Source organism: Anomaloglossus baeobatrachus, chromosome 2 (assembly GCF_048569485.1).
Source record: "Anomaloglossus baeobatrachus isolate aAnoBae1 chromosome 2, aAnoBae1.hap1, whole genome shotgun sequence".
Classification (NCBI taxonomy): domain Eukaryota; kingdom Metazoa; phylum Chordata; class Amphibia; order Anura; family Aromobatidae; genus Anomaloglossus; species Anomaloglossus baeobatrachus.
In genome coordinates, this window is record NC_134354.1 from 34,443,798 (window position 1) to 34,465,634 (window position 21,837).

The following is a 21,837-nucleotide window of genomic DNA, read 5'->3' on the forward strand; positions in this document are numbered from 1 at the left end:
TACATACATCTGCAACACTGTCCCCATTGGGGCTCACAATCTAGAGTCCCTGTCACTATGTCTTTAGAGTGTAGGAGGAAACCCACAGGGAGAACATACAAACTCTTACAGGTGGTGTCCTTGGTGGGATTTGAACCCAGGACCCCAGTCCTGCAAGACTGCAGTGCTAACCACTGAGCTATTGTGCCGCCTATATTCTGCGCTATGTAAGCATTTCACATTTGGAATGCTTTTGTCACAGCTCCGCTGTGCGGAGCATTTTGCATTTGAAAATGCTGTGCTATGTGTCTTGCACACTTGCTGACAGGTTGTCTTTCAGCACTCGGGTCCATGCTGGTTTTGGGAGACGCCTTCACAGATGCGCCTCATTCCTGGTGATTGCTCTGGGTTTTTTTTTACAGGTTTTGCTCTGTCTGAACTTTACCAGCTATACTTCCTGTTTGCTCAGTGTGCTCTTGGTTCTTGTCTGGTGTAAATGTTCTGATATTGGCTTCTGACCTCGGACCTCTTCCTAAGTCTCTGTCTACTACCTGAACCTTATACATTACCTCATAGCTTCTGACCTCGGACCTCTTCCTGACCACATCTCTGTCTGCTCCCTGAACCTTATATGTTACCTCCTGGCTTCTGACCTCAAACCTCTTCCTGACTATGTCTCTGTCTGCTCCCTGCACCTTATATATTACCTCCCGGCTTCTGACCTCGGACCTCTTCCTGACCACATCTCTGTCTGCTCCCTGAACCTTATATGTTACCTCCTGGCTTCTGACCTCAAACCTCTTCCTGACTATGTCTCTGTCTGCTCCCTGCACCTTATATATTACCTCCCGGCTTCTGACCTCGTACCTCTTCCTGACCACATCTCTGTCTGCTCCCTACACCTTATACATTACCTCCCGTTGTCTGACCTCAAACCTCTTCCTGACCACATCTCTCTCTGCTCCCTGAATCTCATCCGTTACCTCCTGGCTTATGATCCCGGCTTGTCTGACTACCCTTCTATTCATACTGCTCGTAGTGTCTAGCATCACATGTAACACAACTATTGTTACTCCTCTGCAATAGCGGCCTCAATGCTCGTCTACTCTCCTGCTAGCTTTTTCTGTCCTTCTGCTTGTTGGGCACCTCTGAGGTCCTGCTCCCTAGTCTTATAGACTGGCGCAGGCAGCACATTAGTCACCAGTTTTACTGAACTCTGCTACACCATTTGTGCTACTTGACCTGCTCTACTCTGCTACACCACTCGACTCTGCTACATTACTTGAGATCCCTAACCGACTCTACTCTGCTACTTTGCTGGACTAGGCTACATTACTTGACACGATCATCCCTAATTGACTCTGCTACTTCGCTGGGCTCTGCTACATGTATACTAAGACACCTAACCTACTCTACTCTGTTGCATTAAAACTTGAAGTTTAAGACATCTGACCTACTCAACCCTGATACACCATTACTGTGAGTCATCTATCCTGCTCTACTCTACTACATCACTGGTCAAGGGATACACGGAACCTTCATTGTCGTCTTTTCTGCTCTGCTGTTATTTCGACTCTGCTTCATCAGTCCCTTTGCTGGGTGCTACTCCTTTATTCCTACAGTTGCCATCCAGCCATTATAGCCTCCATTGTTCCTTCCAGTCTGTTTGGTTCTTGTCTGGTGTAAATGTTCTGATATTGGCTTCTGACCTCGGACCTCTTCTTGACTAAGTCTCTGTCTACTACCTGAACCTTATACGTTACCTCATGGCTTCTGACCTCAAACCTCTTCCTGACTATGTCTCTGTCTGCTCCCTGCACCTTATATATTACCTCCCGGCTTCTGACCTCAGACCTCTTCCTGACCACATCTCTGTCTGCTCTCTACACCTTATACATTACCTCCCGTTGTCTGACCTCAGACCTCTTCCTGACCACATCTCTCTCTGCTCCTTGAATCTCATACGTTATTCGTTGTGCTACTTGACCAGCTCTACTCTGCTACATCACTGGTCAAGGGATACACGGAACCTTCATTGTCGTCTTTTCTGCTCTGCTGTTATTTCGACTCTGCTTCATCAGTCCCTTTGTTGGGTGCTACTCCTTTATTCCTACAGTTGCCATCCAGTCATTATAGCCTCCATTGTTCCTTCCAGTCTGTTTGGCTGCACCAGCGCCACCGGTCCGTGCTGCACCGCAACCGGTCATCCTGACAGAGGGCTTTGGGAATCCCCCTCACCATAGGAGACATAACAACTATGGGACAAGGGATGAATACTAACCCAATGCACAGCTATAAAGGAGAATTCATTCCACTTATTTCTGCATCTCCTCCCTATATTGGGGGGGGGGGGGGTTGTTGACAATTGCCATCTCCTTATTAATCAGGAGCATAGACACCTTTTGTTGGGCAGCAGCGGTGGAAGCCACCGAATCTGATGGATGTGACACCTGAGGTGTCAGTGGCTGCACTCAGGAGACTCAGTGGTGACAGTCACCCGGCGATGCCGCGCTCGGCCGCTAGGTGTCAGTGCAGCAGTGGCAGCCTCAGCCTTCAGTGCACGCTTCACAGCGCAGCATCCCTCCACAATCAGCCCAATTCATGGAAGCTGCAGACCTCATGACGTCTCCTGACGTGTTTTCAGGCACTTTCCCCTCGGTGCCTGCGCTTGGCTTCCACACAAGACCTCTGTAGCTGCCCACTGAAGCCTGCGCCTCTGCCCGCAGCTGAGGAGGACTTGCAGGAGGCGCATCTAGTGGTTGTGCATTTTGGAAGAGGAATGGGGGGGAGGGAGCAATGACCAGGATGGAGGACCACTGAGGGACCACTGAGGGAGGCTTCACCCCCATCTTCTGCATCTAAAGAAGCCTTTATTATCTCAAGGAACTGAACCTTCACCCAACAGCAGCAACAGTCCAGACCAGAGGCACCAGCAGCAACAGCAGCAACAGTCCAGACCAGAGGCACCATGAGGCTCTGAGACCCCGACAATACAAGGTACAGCAGCTCTATGGCACTTCTTCTCTACATTGCCCTCCCTTGTCTACTCTACTCATGTCATCAGGAAATGGAGAAGCAATGAGGCACTAAAGTCCCCCCCACTGCACATGCATGACCCCCGAAACTGAGCAAACCCCCAATTTATGACAGGGGCTATATCACCTCTCATTGCAAAGCAGTGATTCTGACCTCCCATAGTGATCTCATTACAGCCATTATCTGATCCTCTGCCTCTTACTGTAAATAATAGCAAATAATCGTGCAATAAAGGATGGAATTGTCGCACAGCGATTATAGATTCCCCCGCAGAGGATATAGGGGCATGGCAGGGGGGAAGGCGAAAGAAGTTTCATGGCTTAGGGGGTCTGTATATGGATGATGTGTGAGCGAATAAGTGCTTGTGTGTATGAGCAGTGTGTGTATATGCAGATATGTATACTTGTTTGTGTAGCCATGTTTAGTTATATATACAGTATGTGTGTAATAGTAGATATGTGCTTCTTGTGTATGTCTGTATGAGTGCAAGTATGTATGTGTATATTTCTACTTCTGTACTTGTTGGTGTATGCATGTACCTGTGTGTATGTATAAAAATAATAATATTGTGTGTGTGTATATATGTACAGTATGTGTATATACAGTATGTGTATGTATGTATGTATGTATGTGTATGAGTGCAGGCATGTATGTGTATATTTCTACTTCTGTACTTGTTGGTGCATGCAAGTACCTGTGTGTATGTATAAAAATAATAATATTGTGTGTATATATGTACAGTATGTGTATATATAGTATGTGTGTACAGTATGTGTAGGTATGTATGTATGTGTATGAGTGCAGGCATGTATGTGTATATTTCTACTTCTGTACTTGTTGGTGTATGCATGTACCTGTGTGTATGTATAAAAATAATAATATTGTGTGTGCATATATGTACAGTATGTGTATATACAGAATGTGTGTATAGTATGTGTATGTATGTGTACAAGTGCAGGCATGTATGTGTATGTATGAGTGCAAGTATATGTGTATGTTTCTACTTCTGTACTTCTTGGTGTATACATGTACCTGTGTGTGTGTGTGTATATAATAATAATAATAATAATAATAATGTATGTGTATATATGTACAGTATGTTTGTACAGTATGTGTATGTATATGAGTGCAGGCATACATGTGTATGTATGTACAGTATGTGTATGTTTCTACTTGTGTACTGTTTGTGTATGTATGTACATGTGTAGGTATGTTTATCTTTGTAGAGTATGTGTATATATGTTTAGTATGCATATGTAAGTCCTGTATGTGTATGTTTCTACTTGTATGATTGTATGCATCTACGTGTATGTGTATGTATGTACACTATGTGTATGTATGTGTGTACAGTATATACTGTATATGTATGTACAGTATGTGTATGTATGTACAGTGTGTATGTGTGTACAGGATAGATATGTCAGTGTACGGTCCTACTTGTGTGCTTGTTTGCGTATGTATGTACATATGTTTGTTTTTATTATTATGTATTTACAGTATGTGTATATTTACACAATGCTTGTTTGTGTATCTACATGTAAGTATTTGTGTGTGTGTTAGTACATATGTGTGCTTATTTTGTATGTTTATGAATGCATGTATGTGTAAGAACCGTATGTGTATGCATGTTTCTACTTTTCTGCTCGTTTGTGTATGTATTTATATTTACATTTGTACATCTATATAATTTGTGTATCTTTTGTATGGATATGTGTATATTTTTATGAAAGTGTGCTTCAATGTGTATACCATATTTATGTGTATATGTAAAGTATTTGTATGTTAGTACATGTGTGTGCGTGTTTGTGTATGTATATGACTGCATGTATCTGTATGACCAGTATATGTATGTTTGTACATGTTTATGCTTGTTTGTATATACAGTATATATGTGTGTATGACCGTATGTGTGTATGTACAGTATGTGTATGTTTGTATTGTGTCTGTACAGTGTGTGTGTGTGTATGTTTGTATTGTGTGCCTGTACAGAATAGTGTGTGTATGTTTGTATTGTGTGCCTGTACAGTGTATGTATATCTGTATTGTGTCTGTACAGTGTGTGTATGTTTGTATTGTGTGTCTGTACAGTATATGTATATCTGTATTGTGTCTGTACAGTGTGTGTGTATGTTTGTATTGTGTGCCTGTACAGAATAGTGTGTGTATGTTTGTATTGTGTGTCTGTACAGTGTGTGTGTGTGTGTGTGTATGTTTGTATTGGGTGCCTGTACAGAATAGTGTGTGTATGTTTGTATTGTGTGTCTGTACAGTGTGTGTGTGTGTGTGTGTATGTTTGTATTGTGTGCCTGTACAGAATAGTGTGTGTATGTTTGTATTGTGTGTCTGTACAGTGTGTGTGTGTGTGTGTGTATGTTTGTATTGGGTGCCTGTACAGTATATGTATGTCTGTATTGTGTCTGTACAGTGTGTGTATGTTTGTATCGGGTGCCTGTACAGTATATGTATGTCTGTATTGTGTCTGTACAGTGTGTGTATGTTTGTATTGTGTGTCTGTACAGTGTGTGTGTGTGTGTGTGTATGTTTGTATTGGGTGACTGTACAGTATGTGTATGTTTGTATGTGTGTATGTACAGTGTGTGTATGTTTGTATTGTGTGTCTGGACAGTATGCGTATGTATTGTGTCTGGACAGTATGCATATGTTTGTATTGTGTGTTGTACAGTATGTGTATGTTTGTATGTGTGTATGTACAGTGTGTGTATGTTTGTATTGTGTGTCTGTACAGTGTGTGTGTATGTTTGTATTGTGTGTCTGGACAGTATGCGTATGTATTGTGTGTTGTACAGTATGTGTATGTTTGTATTGTGTGTTGTACAGTATGTGTATGTTTGTATTGTGTGTTGTACAGTATGTGTATGTTTGTATTGTGTGCATGTTTGTGTGATTGACTGAAAGTAGCTGAATGTAGCTGAACAGTATATGTATGTTTGTAAATGTTTGTGCTTGTTTGTATATATATATATATATATATATATATATTTATATATATATATATGTATGTGTGTGTGTGTGTGTTTGACCATATGTGTGTGTATGTACAGTATGTGTACAATATACATATATTTAGGTGTATATATATATATATATTTTATGCCCGTGTTTCTGTGTATTTCCTTGTGTACTGTGTACTTGTGTGTGTATACGTATCTGTGTATATGAGTGCAGTGTACATGGCTGCATCTCCGTTAGTGCATGTGTCTATGAGAAGGTGTCTGTTTGTGTGTCTCTGTGTAATCTGTGTCTGTGTACATACAGAGAGTCATCATTTAATATTAATTATCCCTGCCCCCTGCTAATTATCTACCATTTTCTTATGTAACTCGTCCCAGCAGGGGAAGAAGTCATTTCTGATATCCTTAATGTCACCAACTAAGGAGCAGAAGCTGGCAGTCTCCTCCGGATGCCTCACACCAGACTGTGGTTCTGCGCCTTGTAGTTTCTTGGGTTGTTGTATACCCTGCGTACGACTTATATGGATCAGTCTCAGAAATATAAGACGTCTCGGTGTACTAGGACTGGATATTATAGGGTTATGTGGTGGCAATGTGAGGAGGGGATATTCTATGTATTCAGGACTTGTCATTGCTGCTCTTATAATATGGGGGTCTGTATATGGATGTGGCGGTTTATATGGGGCATTTATTCATCCTTTAAGACCCCGGAACCATTCGCAACACACGTACAATGCCATATTTCTATCAATAATGGTTAATACGCAACATTCACAATCCTTAGATTTCTGTGTACTCGTTTTCATGACCCCACCATGTGATGTAGACAGGTCTGGACCCCAATATAGAGGTGTGATGGATCCCAATATAGAGGTATGATGGACCCCAATATAGAGGTGTGATGGACCCCAATATAGAGGTGTGATGGACCCCAATATAGAGGTGTGATGGATCCCAATATAGAGGTATGATGGATCCCAATATAGAGGTATGATGGATCCCAATATAGAGGTCTGATGGACCCCAATATAGAGGTGTGATGGACCCCAATATAGAGGTGTGATGGATCCCAATATAGAGGTATGATGGATCCCAATATAGAGGTATGATGGATCCCAATATAGAGGTGTGATGGACCCCAATATAGAGGTGTGATGGACCCAAATATAGAGGTGTGATGGACCCCAATATAGAGGTGTGATGGACCCCAATATAGATGTGTGATGGACCCCAATATAGAGGTATGATGGACCCCAATATAGAGGTATGATGGACCCCAATATAGAGGTATGATGGACCCCAATATAGAGGTGTGATGGACCCCAATATAGAGGTGTGATGGACCCCAATATAGAGGTGTGATGGATCCCAATATAGAGGTGTGATGGACCCTAATATAGAGGTGTGATGGACCCCAATATAGAGGTGTGATGGATCCCAGCATAGAGGTGTGATGGATCCCAATATAGAGGTCTGATGGACCCCAATATAGAGGTGTGATGGACCCCAATATAGAGGTATGATGGACCCCAATATAGAGGTGTGATGGACCCCAATATAGAGGTGTGATGGATCCCAATATAGAGGTATGATGGATCCCAATATAGAGGTCTGATGGACCCCAATATAGAGGTGTGAAGGACCCCAATATAGAGGTGTGATGGACCCCAATATAGAGGTGTGATGGACCCCAATATAGAGGTGTGATGGACCCCAATATAGAGGTGTGATGGACCCCAATATAGAGGTGTGATGGATCCCAATATAGAGGTGTGATGGATCCCAATATAGAGGTATGATGGACCCCAATATAGAGGTGTGATGGATCCCAATATAGAGGTGTGATGGATCCCAATATAGAGGTGTGATGGATCCCAATATAGAGGTGTGATGGACCCCAATATAGAGGTGTTATGGACCCCAATATAGAGGTGTGATGGACCCCAATATAGAGGTATGATGGACCCCAATATAGAGGTATGATGGACCCCAATATAGAGGTATGATGGACCCCAATATAGAGGTATGATGGACCCCAATATAGAGGTGTGATGGACCCCAATATAGAGGTGTGATGGACCCCAATATAGAGGTGTGATGGACCCCAATATAGAGGTGTGATGGACCCCAATATAGAGGTATGATGGATCCCAATATAGAGGTATGATGGACCCCAATATAGAGGTATGATGGACCCCAATATAGAGGTATGATGGATCCCAATATAGAGGTGTGATGGACCCCAATATAGAGGTGTGATGGACCCCAATATAGAGGTGTGATGGACCCCAATATAGAGGTGTGATGGACCCTAATATAGAGGTGTGATGGACCCCAATATAGAGGTATGATGGACCCCAATATAGAGGTGTGATGGACCCCAATATAGAGGTGTGATGGACCCCAATATAGAGGTGTGATGGACCCCAATATAGAGGTGTGATGGACCCCAATATAGAGGTGTGATGGACCCCAGGGCTGAGCTCCCGTCAGCACCATGGACAGAGCAGCACAGCGTATTGTCTGTACACAGATGGGGAAGAAACAAGCTTCACTGTTTTGCTCCACTCGTCTGTCAGTGGGAAAAATAGAACTTTCTGGGCAGTTTTTTTTGTTTTTATGAAATTTTTGAAAGAAATTTAAAAAAAAAGGAAGAATAAAAAGAGAGTGAGAGTGAAAGCGGAAAGAAAGCGTGTTACAATGGCTGAAAGGGACGGGAAATATTAAATTGCAAAAGGGAAAAACTTAGTGATGTATATAACTTACTGATAACATTCTGGAGGCCGCGGGTATAATAATGATGACGTGACGAGAGACCGGCAGAGAAAACACCCGGAAATAGTGATCACACCGACCACCGGAAGGATACGGGATAGTGAGATAGAGACAGAGAGAGGGATAGAGAGATGGAGGATATAGTGATCACACCGACCACCGGAAGGATACGGGATAGTGAGATAGAGACAGAGAGAGGGATAGAGAGATGGAGGATATAGTGATCACACCGACCACCAGAAGGATACGGGATAGTGAGATAGAGACAGAGAGAGGGATGGAGAGATGGAGGATATAGTGATCACACCGACCACCGGAAGGATACGGGATAGTGAGATAGAGACAGAGAGAGGGATAGAGAGATGGAGGATATAGTGATCACACCGACCACCGGAAGGATACGGGATAGTGAGATAGAGAGTGAGAGATAGAGACAGAGAGAGGGATGGAGAGATGGAGGATATGGTGATCACACCGACCACCGGAAGGATACGGGATAGTGAGATAGAGACAGAGAGAGGGATAGAGAGATGGAGGATATAGTGATCACACCGACCACCAGAAGGATACGGGATAGTGAGATAGAGACAGAGAGAGGGATGGAGAGATGGAGGATATGGTGATCACACCGACCACCGGAAGGATACGGGATAGTGAGATAGAGACAGAGAGAGGGATAGAGAGATGGAGGATATAGTGATCACACCGACCACCGGAAGGATACGGGATAGTGAGATAGAGACAGAGAGAGGGATGGAGAGATGGAGGATATGGTGATCACACCGACCACCAGAAGGATACGGGATAGTGAGATAGAGACAGAGAGAGGGATAGAGAGATGGAGGATATAGTGATCACACCGACCACCGGAAGGATACGGGATAGTGAGATAGAGAGTGAGAGATAGAGACAGAGAGAGGGATAGAGAGATGGAGGATATTGTGATCACACTGACCACTGGGAGGATACGGGATAGAGAGAGAGAGTGGGATAGAGAGAGATAGAGATGGAGAGATAGATAAATAGAGGGATAGGTAGAATTAGAGAGAGGGATAGAGAGATGGAGGATATAGTGATCACACCAACCACTGGGAGGATACGGGATAAACAGAGAGAGAGGGATAGAGAGAGATAGAGAGAAAGACAGATAGGGAGAGATAAATAGATAGGTAGATAGATAGAAAGAGATAGAGAAAGATGGAGAGAGAGAAATAGAGGGATAGATAGAGAGAGACAGAGAGAGGGATAGATAGAGAGAGATGGTTAGTGAGAGATAGAGGGATACAGAAAGTGATAGATAGTAATGGACAGAAATAGAGAGAGAGAGAGAGAGAGAGGAAATAGTGATCACACCGACCACCGGGAGGATACAGGATAGAGAGAGAGAGAGAGAGAAACATAGAGGGATAGAGAGAGTGATAGAGAAATAGGCAGAGAGAAAGATAGAGGGAGATAGAAGGATAGATAGAGGGATAGAGAGACAGAGAAAAATAGAGGGAGACAGAGATAGAGAGAGAGAGAGGGATAGAGAGAGATAGATCATATAATGATCACACTGACCACACGGAGGATACGGGATAGATATAGAGATATAGAGGGACAGAGAGAGTGAGAGAGAGAGAGACAGACATAGAGAGAGACAGAGGATATAGTGATCACACTGACCACAGGGCAGATACGGGATGGATAGATAGATAGATAGAGATAGAAGGATATATACATTTATACATACATAGATAGATAGATCCAAGGCCTCATCACACCCATACACAATAGCGGGGACAGGTATGACCCTGCCTACTACAGAGACAGATGTGTCTGCAGCAACCTGGGCAAACTACTCACAGTCTCCTGAACAAGAGGATCCTCAGTTTCCTCACTGAGCACAATGTCCTCCGCAGGAGCCAAGCCAAAGGCAAGTTCATGCCAAAGCACCACACCACAGACCACATGTACACACAGCCTCATTCAGAGCCAAGTCCACAATACAAAGCACGGGAACATATACGCCTGATTTGTGGACTTTAAAAAGGCCTTTGACTCAGTGTGGCAGCCGGGCTTATTCCTGAAATTGCTGGAGAGCGAAATAGGAGGAAAAAGCTATGATGTCATCAAAACCTCCTACACCGAGAACCTCTACAGCATTAGGGTGAACGGCAGAAGAACATCTTATATCCAGCAGAGCCGTGGAGTCAGACACGGCTGCAGTCTAAGTCCAACGCTCTTCAACATTTACCTCAATTTGCGGCCACCACTCTGGAACACCTCCACGGCACAAGGTCTCAGCCACCATGATGCGCAGGTGAAATTCTTGCTCTATGCAGATGACCTACTGCTGCTGTCACCAATCGAGAAAGGGCTCCAAGACAACCTAGAAATTTTGGAGAAACTCAGCTCCACATGGGCACCATCGGTCAACCTAAAAAAAAACAACATCATGGTGTCCAGAGTAGAAAAACAAGATCGAACCAGCACCCTTCATTTCTGCTAAACAACTGGGCTTTTACAGAAATGGAGAAATATACCTACCTGGGACTGGAAATTCACCAGTCAAGGAGCGTCACACACACCATACAGACCCTGAAAGACAAGGCCTGCAGAAGCTTCTATGCCATCTGAAGAAAACTCTACCATCTGAAGCCACCAGTGATGGTCTGGCTGAAAATCTTTGATGCCATCATTGTTCCAATCCTCCTGTACGGCACTGAAGTCTGGGTCCCTCACACATACCCAGACTTGTGAGGGTGGGATACCAACCCAACAGAAATATTCCACCTGGAATTCTATAAGCCCCTTCTCCAGGTCCATCGGACACCTCTAACAGTGTCTGTCGGGCCGAGCTGAGCAAATTCCCTCTACACCTATCAGTTCTGAAGAGGGCACTGTCATTCTGGGCTCACCTTCAGAGTAGCAATCCAAGCTCCCATCACCATAAAGCTCTGCTAGATGTAGGTGGTCCACACACCCCAAGATCCCTGAAACAACTCACCCAAACTCAACTGCACCTAAAAAACAATCACAGCCTGACAACAGCGAGAATCAGGAAGATGGTAGACGAGGGCCAGGAGAGGTATGTCAGTACTGGAGGAGTGATATTGTACCGCCTCCGTCTCAGCAGCCGGGCTGCTCTGATCCAGATCCGCGGTGGCTCGAGGGGCGTCCGGACCCGGGGGTCGTGCGGCCACTCAAATGAAGGGGGTATTTACAGGGGATTGTATATTTAGAGTTCGTGATGCCACCCGTGGTATGTGGTAATATGGAGTACCACCACTGCAGTTGGGAGTACCCGGGTGCATTGGAGTGGGGCAGCTAGGTGTTGAAACCCTCCACGGGTAGGGGGGATGCCCCCGGGACTTGGTGATGGTGTTCGGGGAGTGCCATTGGGCCTGAAGGGGTCACTTGCGTACTCACTCAGTCCATAAAGCTGACACCGACAACCGGATAAAGCAACGTTCTGGACACCGCTGCCGCTGAGGGGAGCTAGTTTGGGTCCCGTCCCCACTGGTGTTGCCTGGTCATCCGTGACCTTCCTCCTGGCACTACGTTCACTTGTCAGTTGGTCCCGGTAGTGTAGAGCTAGTCAGGTACCGCTCCCCAGTGTGGCTAACTGTGGGAGCTTGCTCACGCTTGGGATTTTCTGGACCGTTTTTGTCCTATCCCCCTCGTAGCGCTAGTACCCCCGATTTTGGAGCGGGTGGAGAGCGGATCTTGAAGGCTCCGTTCTCGTCGGGTAAATTGTGAGGTTGCCTGAAGTTACTCCCTGATCTAGGGTCCACGTACCCCATCGTGCCCTGGTCCCAGCCCGGTGATGGTACAAGGCCGCCGGCTGTCCTCCTCGACAGTTCCGTGCCCCTAGTCATGATCCCCTGCGACTGGTGGTCCAGCTCCTACTAGGCCCAGACCACCGTCTGCTACCTAGTTGCTTCCAAGGAGCCCGGCTCCTGACCTCCTCACTTCACTCTCTCTTTCTCTGACTCTCTGACTGACTCCTGACACTCCTGACCTCCCCTTACCAACCCCCCAAGTTGGCGACCCTATTCACTCAGGCCGTCCACTGGTGTGTCTGGTGGGTGTGGTGCAGAGTGTACCTAGGATTTTACTAGCTGTTGTAAGCAACACCATATAAATGGGGACACATAACCAAGGAGGAGGTGGATATTGGACAGAAGGGCAGATTGTATAATACCCTGTGACGACCTGATAGTCCAAGACGTCACAATATCATCATCTCACAGAAGCTGACCACGTACCGGAGTCTACAGAGAGATTATAGATCGGTCCCAGATCTGGAGAACCTCCGGAACCCCAGAGACCGCAGGACCCTGAGCCAGTAAAGACTCAGTGCACATCGAATCCGGCCAACAAAGGCAGAGCTACAAGCCCAGGAGGACAGACTGTTCCAACACTTTGACCCCCCTCCTGCTACACTGCACCAAATACTCAGCAGTGAGGGGCACTCACTTCAGGACCCTCTCCGATCTTTCCCAGATTTCAACTCCATAAAGGAGTAAGAGAAAACATATATCCTGCTGGAGAAGAAGAGAGCGCACTGGAGATAGCAGCGCGGTATGTGAGTGCGGGCCATAGGCTGCGGGAAAGAGAACTATGATAAGCCATGGACGTCCATAGCCCCCACCCTGGATGTGCCCCCATCCATCCTTCCTACAGTCCCTACCCATCATCCGCACAGGCACTATCCATATTCACTGTTGTTCACTTGCTTTGGCAAAACTAATGTGTATTAGGTCCTTACAATAAATCTTCTTTGAATTTGATAGATAGATAGATTGATAGATAGATAGATAGATAGATGATGGATAGATAGATAGATAGATAGATAGATAGAGGGATAGATAGATAGATAGATCGATTGATAGATAGATAGATGATGGATAGATAGATAGATAGATAGAGAGATAGAGAGATAGATAGATAGATAGATAGATAGATGGATGGATGGATGGATACTTGTAGATAGATAGATGGATAGAGGGATAGATAGATAGATGGATAGATAGAGGGATAGATCGATAGATGGATGGATAGATAGATACTTGTAGATAGATAGATAGATAGATAGATGGATAGATAGATGAATGGATGGATGGATAGATAGATACTTGTAGATAGATAGATAGATAGATAGATGGATAGATGAATGGATGGATGGATAGATAGATAGATAGAGGGATAGATAGATAGATAGATAGAGGGATAGATAGATAGAGGGATAGATCGATAGATGGATCGATGGATAGATAGATAGATACTTGTAGATAGATAGATAGATAGATGGATAGATGAATGGATGGATGGATAGATAGATAGATAGAGGGATAGATAGATAGATAGATAGATAGAGGGATAGATAGATAGATACTTGTAGGTAGATAGAGGAATAGATAGAAAGATAATGGATATGTCGCGGGCGGCGGGGCGCTGCGCTCACCACGCTCGGGTCCGGCGCTGCTGCTGCTGCTCGGTGGCTCAAGCAGTGGGCCGGATCCGGGGACTCGAGCGGCGCTCCTCGCCCGTGAGTGAAAGGGGTGTTTTGTTGGTGTTTGGAATGTTGGTTTGTGACACCATCCACGGTGTGTGGTGAGGTTGGGGCACCACCGCTGCTCTGTACGGGGATCCTGGGAGCGACGACAGGGAGCAGCTGGGATGTTTCTCTCCCCTCCGTGGGTAGGGGGATTTTGGCAGTCCCGAGGCCCGGAGTTGTTGTCTGTTTGGTGGATTGCAGGGCTTGGCCAGGTGCTGGATCGCGGGGCAGCTTTGGTGACTTTGGTGTTTCTAACCGGGGTGTGGGGTGTGTTGTTGCAGTACCTGTGACGTCCTGGCTAGTCCAGGGCGCCACATTCCCCCTTGGTTAAACGCAGACCGTCCGCGGGCTGCTCGTCCATCACCGGTTATATTTTCACTACTGGAAAAAGATAGAAAAACGGTAAAACATGTAAAATCACAAACATTTTATAACTTCCCACAACGGGAGGCACAGTGCTTTAACGTTACCAACATTTTATTAACGGTACGGCTTCCGCTCTCCCAGCCCCTGCCCAAACAACCTGGCCCTGATGCTGCCCCTAAAGCCCGCTACACACGCTTCAATATATCTCACAATCTGTCGTTGGGGTCAAGTTGTAAGTGACGCACATCCGGCATCGTTTGTGAGGTATCTGCGTGTGACATCTACTTGCGATCAGGATTGAACGCAAAACCGTTGATCGCAAACACATCGTATCATTCTCTAGAATTGAGCGTTTTGTTGCACGAACCTAGTGAATTGTAACGTGTGACATCCCTCATACGATTTTGGTGTCTGATGCTATGTGCGCAGGTGTGCGCTCTGCACCGCACCTTAAGGTCCGCTTCAGAGCGCAGCTGAAAAGCTGCATTCTGAAGCGCCTCACAATGTCTGTCATTCACTAATCTCTGTCAGTCGGTCACTATCTCTGTCCCTCTCTCTCTGTCCATGTCAGTCTATCCCCCTCTCTCATATACTCACCGATCCCCGATCCCCGACGCTGCACGGCATTCACACTGCTCCGGCGGCTTTGACTGTTTTGAAAAAGCCGGCCGCCCATTAAACAATTTCGTATTCCCTGCTTTCCCCGCCCACCGGTGCCTATGATTGGTTACAGTGAGACACGCCCCCACGCTGAGTGACAGCTGTCACACTGCACCCAATCACAGCAGCCGGTGGGCGTGTCTATACTGTGTATTGAAATAAATAATTAAATAATTAAAAAAAACGGCGTGCGGTTCCCCCCAATTTTAAAACCAGCCAGATAAAGCCATACGGCTGAAGGCTGGTATTCTCAGGATGGGGAGCTCCACGTTATGGGGAGCCCCCCAGCCTAACAATATCAGTCAGCAGCCGCCCAGAATTGCCGCATACATTATATGCGACAGTTCTGGGACTGTACCCGGCTCTTCCCGATTTGCCCTGGTGCGTTGGCAAATCGGGGTAATAAGGAGTTATTGGCAGCCCATAGCTGCCAATAAGTCCTAGATTAATCATGTCAGGCGTCTATGAGACACCTTCCATGATTAATCTGTAAGTGACAGTAAAAAAAACACACACACATGAAAAAATCCTTTATTAGAAATAAAAAACACAAACACATTCCCTCATTACCAATTTATTAACCCCCGACAAACCCTCCATGTCCGGCGTACTCCACAGTCCTCCAGCGTTGCGTCCAGCTCTGCTGCATGGAGGTGACAGGAGCAGCAGAAGACACCGCCGCTCCGGTCACCTCCACGCAGGTAATGAAGACAGCCGCGCGATCAGCTGATCTGTCACTGAGGTTACCCGCGGCCACCGCTGGCTCCAGTGACAGCGGGTAACCTCAGTGACAGATCAGCTGATCGCGCGGCTGTCTTCATTACCTGCGTGGAGGTGACCGGAGCGGCGGTGTCTGCTGCAGCTCCTGTCACCTCCATGCAGCAGAGCTGGACGCGACGCTGGAGGACTGTGGAGTACGCCGGACATGGAGGGTTTGTCGGGGTTAATAAATTGGTAATGAGGGAATGTGTTTGTGTTTTTTATTTCTAATAAAGGATTTTTTCATGTGTGTGTGTTTTTTTACTGTCACTTACAGATTAATCATGGAGGGTGTCTCATAGACGCCTGACATGATTAATCTAGGACTTATTGGCAGCTATGGGCTGCCAATAACTCCTTATTACCCCGATTTGCCAACGCACCAGGGCAAATCGGGAAGAGCCGGGTACAGTCCCAGAACTGTCGCATATAATGTATGCGGCAATTCTGGGCGGCTGCTGACTGATATTGTTAGGGTGGGGGGCTCCCCATAACGTGGAGCTCCCCATCCTGAGAATACCAGCCTTCAGCCGTATGGCTTTATCTGGCTGGTTTTAAAATTGGGGGGAACCGCACGCCGTTTTTTTTAATTATTTAATTATTTATTTCAATACACAGTATAGACACGCCCACCGGCTGCTGTGATTGGGTGCAGTGTGACACCTGTCACTCAGCGTGGGGGGCGTGTCTCACTGTAACCAATCATAGGCGCCGGTGGGCGGGGAAAGCAGGGAATACCAGATTGTTTAATGGGCGGCCGGCTTTTTCAAAACAGTAAAAGCCGCCGGAGCAGTGTGAACGCCGTGCAGCGCCGGAGATCGGGGATTGGTGAGTATGAGAGAGGGCTGCTAACTTCAGTAACTTAGGAGATTAGCGGTCACCGGTGAGTCCTTCACTGGTGACCGCTAATCAGGGCGCGACACAGACAGAGCCGCAGCATGACCGTGAAGTCGGGTGAAGTTCACCCGAGTTCATTCTGACAGTGCGGCTCTGTCTGTGTCTGCTGTCATCTGCCATTCAGCTCTGCTACATGGCTGTCTGTGTCTGCTGTTAGCGGCCATGTAGCAGAGCTGAATGGCAGATGACATAGTAAAAACGCATCCCTACACATTACACACGCTTGGCAAGTCAATAAAAAAAAAAAAAAAAAAGGTGCCCAATGCATACGTCACGGAACACATGATCTAAAGGATCGCACACAAAATTGACCAATTTAACATAGACTACTAACGCTCGTGTGACAGCAAATGAACGACCTACGTGCAATCTCATAAGATCCCGTATGCAAACTGGGCGTGTCACATCGCAAATGCGATTGTACAACTAATTGCAACGTGTAAAGTGGGCTTAAGAAGTGGGCAGCACCCCTTGTCCCAGTCCAGAACCAAATTGCCCGAGCGGGTACGGTCTCTTTCAGGGGACCCACGTCCATGGGGAACCCCTGAACCCCCGGAGGATTGCCACCGGTTACGGTAGTGGCGGGCCTGGGCCATCCCTTTCACTTTCCTCCAGGCCCATCCTCCCAAATCAGCCTCTCCGGAGGCGGTCACGGTAACAAGCCAACATTTTTATTTACACGCCACAAGTTTGTGGTTGCCCTGCGAGTTCTCGGGCTTGTCCGTAAGCAGTTCCTTACGCACGGTGCAAGGGGTCCCAACGGGGACTAGTTACCGGCAACGGCCGGTTCAATCACGGTGTTAATCTGATAAACTTCTTCGGTTGATTCAATCTTACCATTCGGTTACATTCAACAACATCACAACGGTGTCTGTGGTCCCAACGGGGACTATTTGCGGTGGGGAACCGCTGCCATCACTCTGGATCCACTCCACCTGGCGGGGGAGGGGACTGGGTTGGTGCTTGAGGCTCCTGGCCTCCTCTCAGCCTAGCGTCCAGGGCAAACCAGCCCCTCTCCCCGCAGTGCCGGGTATAGGTGACAAGGTCACCGGGAAACAAGTTGCGGCTTGGGTGATCCTCCGGCAGGTGGTCATTGACGTCCCTCCGGGCTATAAAAACTTCGGCCTCCAGGCCCGGTTCGAAAATGAAGCCGTAGCCCCTACGGACGTCGAACCTCCTCACTTGCCCCTCATACCTCGGGCCCCGCACTCGGAAAGTGGCCCTGCGGAGGCTCTCCTTCTCTCTAATTGTGCGGGCTACCAGCTCCGCCTTCCTCTTCTCTCTCTCCGCGATCTCTGGGCCCAGCGGTGTCGGCTCCCTGTCCCAGTAAGGGGCTACTGCAGGCCCCTGCGCACGGGTCGGGCCCCGCGAGACCTCTTTTACGCTGCCCAGGACGGGCGTTCGGGGTGGGAGGTCCCGCGGTGTCACAGCCTGGGGCGCTGCCTTACAGCTACAACCCGGCGCAGCCTCAGCCGAGGCGTGGGGGATGGATATAGGGAGCTTCTCCCGCTTGACCTCCGTCCCTCTCTGCACGGGGCAAGCTGTCGGGGCCGGTTCAGGCGTAGACACGGTAACTGTGTGTGCCTCCGGGGCATCTCCGCTAACGGGCTCGGATCTTGGTATCTTCCAAGGGAGCGGTGCCGGACGGTCACGGGCCTCGACTGCAGGTCAGTCCGCCTGGGCGGATTGGCAGGATACCGCTACCGGTTGCGGTGGTAGCGGGCCTAGTGGCGGGGCAGCGGCAGCCAATACGGGCAGCGGGGGAGGCAGCAGGGCAAGCGGGCACAGACCGGGCTCCTCAGCCACGATGGCCGACCCTTCCGGGATACAGGGGCGTGGGTCGCTTACCCGCTCTTCCAAAACTTCCTCCACCTCGCGTCTCCGTATGGCCGCCACCACGTCCGCCATGTCGGCCTCCCACTCCTCCAAGAGGAGCTGCACTCGGATCTGCAGTCGGCTATGCAGCTGGGCGGTCCGGACCTCCACCCACGCCGCGGTGTTGGGCGCGGGGGTTACGGTGTTGCTCGTCGGACGGTGCATGGCTGCGGCGGCCTCCTCCAGGAACCAAAAGATGGCTGCAGGGTCCTGGCGTCCCTGCTTTTATAGCCGCGGTCTACATGCGGCCAGACGCCATCCGTGCCCCCTTGGTGTCTCCTCGGTACCTCCTCTTCAGGGGCGGAGCCTCGGCTTTCGCGCCTCCACTGCTCGGGAAGACGCTCGAGCGGGGACTTTTCACGCCCAATATGGCGGCTTCCGAAAATGTTCGGCCGGACACCTCCGGCGGGACACAAGGCGCACTCCTACCAGGCGGTAGAACGGTAAGATCCTGTTCGTGACGCCAAGTTGTCGCGGGCGGCGGGGCGCTGCGCTCACCACGCTCGGGTCTGGCGCTGCTGCTGCTCGGTGGCTCGAGCGGTGGGCCGGATCCTGGGACTCGAGCGGAGCTCCTCGCCCGTGAGTGAAAGGGGTGTTTTGTTGGTGTTTGGGATGTCGGTTTGTGACGCCACCCACGGTGTGTGATGAGGTTGGGGCACCACCGCTGCTCTGTACGGGGATCCCGGGAGCGATGACAGGGAGCAGCTGGGATGTTTCTCTCCCCTCCGTGGGTAGGGGGATTTTGGCAGTCCCGGGGCCCGGAGTTGTTGTCTGTTTGGTGGATTGCAAGGCTTGGCCAGGTGCAGGGTCGCGGGGCAGCTTTGGTGACTTTGGTGTTTCTAACCGGGGTGTGGGGTGTGTTGTTGCAGTACCTGTGACGTCCTGGCTAGTCCAGGGCGCCACATTCCCCCTTGGTTAAACGCAGACCGTCCGCGGGCTGCTCGTCCATCACCGGTTTTATTTTCACGTGGATTGCAGGGCTTGGCCAGGTGCAGGGTCGCGGGGCAGCGCAGTGGTACGGTGGTACTTACTCAGCCAGTAACGCACACGGAGTCTCTGGTAAAACAAACGGCTGGATGGACGAGTCCCACAGACGGCTGCGACAGTCACTCCCGGTAGGCTGGCGGTAACTGTCTCTCCCTGCACCGGTGTTATGTTCTCGGCCCCGATGGCTTCCCACCGGTAACCCGCTCCCCCGCGGTATGTTGGCTAAGGGAGCCCCTTTTTGCCCGCAGGCTCTGGCCCTGGGAGCTCTAGCTCTGGCGGTAGCTTTATCTCCCTCACGGTTTGGATGGTTGCCTTCAGTCGGGCCTTTACTGCTGGGAAACCCCGGAGGTTCCCGTCGCTGACGGATTTGACCGGTTTAACGGCGACTCCTAGCCTGGTCGGGGTCCGTAGGCCCTGCCGGATGGTGCTGGCTTCTCTTCGCTCCCCGATCCGGTACCGGCGGGCCACCGCCCGTCCCCGGCCCTTACGGTTGTGCGTCAATCGGCCTCTCCTGCAGACGGTCACCACCGTCTGCCAACCTTGCTCTCAGGTGCCCAGGCCACGTACCCGGACACGGTCAGTCTGCTCCGGCTCCTCAACTACTACTTCCACCCTTCACTTTCCCTCACGGAACTTCAACTAACTTGCTTTTTCCGCCTCCAGGGCTGTGAACTCCTCAGTGGGAGGAGCCAACTGCCTGGCTCCACCCCACCTGGTGTGGACATCAGCCCCTGGAGGGAGGCAACAAGGATTTGTGTCTGACTTTGGTGTTCCCAACCGGGGTGTCGGGTGTGTTGTTGCAGTACCTGTGACGTCCTGGCTTGTCCAGGGCGCCACAGATAGATAGATAGATAGATAGATAGAGGGATAGATAGATAGAAAGATAATGGATAGATAGATAGATAGATAGATAGAAAGATAATGGATAGATAGATAGATAGATAGAGGGATAGATAGATAGATAGAGGGATAGATAGATAGAGGGATAGATAGATAGAGGGATAAATAGATAGATAGATAGATAGATAGATAGAGGGATAGATAGAGGGATAGATAGATAGATAGATAGATAGATAGATAGAGGGATAGATAGATAGATAGATAGATAGATAGAGGGATAGATAAGATAAAATTCCTACATTTAGAGAGTTAAAACCATGGAGAGAAAGAATAATCATCTTGAGCTCCATAGACAGACAGATTGATGTGCGATGACGCTGTGTTGCTGTTATCTGTTATGTAATTGCTATATATTGCGTGTGCGGTGTATTCACATGACTCTTATGTGGGGTCTGTCATTCTTTTTGTATGTATTATCGCTGTGTAAAGATCTGCCTGTAGCCAAATCTCCATCCTACACACCCTAGTGATGCAGCCCGCAGAGAGGGCACAGGAGACCGCGCACAGGGCTGGGAGTTGTCTTATATTTATGGAAACCCATCTGCAGTAGGAGGATATAAGTTATTGTCATTTGTATACGGTGTTAGTGTTAACCTCATGAATACTGATGAACTGTGCAGAAAAATACTCAGATGAATGACTAATTAAAACTCTAAAGCGGGCTTTACACGACGATAGACGATAGATTGTGCGATATGCCGTCGGGGTCACGGTTTTCGTGACGCACATCCGGCATACTGCACGACGTCGTCTCGTGTGACACCTCCTAGCGACGCAGTATCGCTCACAAATCGTGAGTCGTGTACTCGTCGCTAGGTTTCATAAAATTGTTTAATTAAAATAGCGGCGGTTGTTCATCGTTTCCGTGGCATCACACGTTGCTCCGTGTGACACCACGGGAACGATGAACAACAGCTTTACCTGCCTCCCGCGGCACCCGACGGCTTAATGGAAGGAAGGAGGTGGGCGGGATGTTTACATCCCGCTCATCTCCACCCCTCCGCTTCTATTGGCCGCCTGCCGTGTGACGTCGCTGTGACGCCGCACGACCCGCCCCCTTAGGAGGGAGGCGGGTCGCTGGCCAGAGCA

The 21,837-nt window shown here is 48.4% G+C and overlaps 1 protein-coding gene across 1 annotated transcript in view; it reads left to right on the forward strand.

Moving 5' to 3' along the window:
* The first annotated feature begins 2,546 nt into the window (after positions 1-2,546).
* The window catches only part of KCNJ6 (potassium inwardly rectifying channel subfamily J member 6), a 307,706-nt gene continuing 288,415 nt past the window's right edge, over positions 2,547-21,837 (forward strand). The window contains exon 1 of the mRNA XM_075334985.1: positions 2,547-2,976. The gene's annotated coding sequence lies outside the window, so the exon portion shown is untranslated. The remainder of the gene's footprint in view (positions 2,977-21,837) is intronic.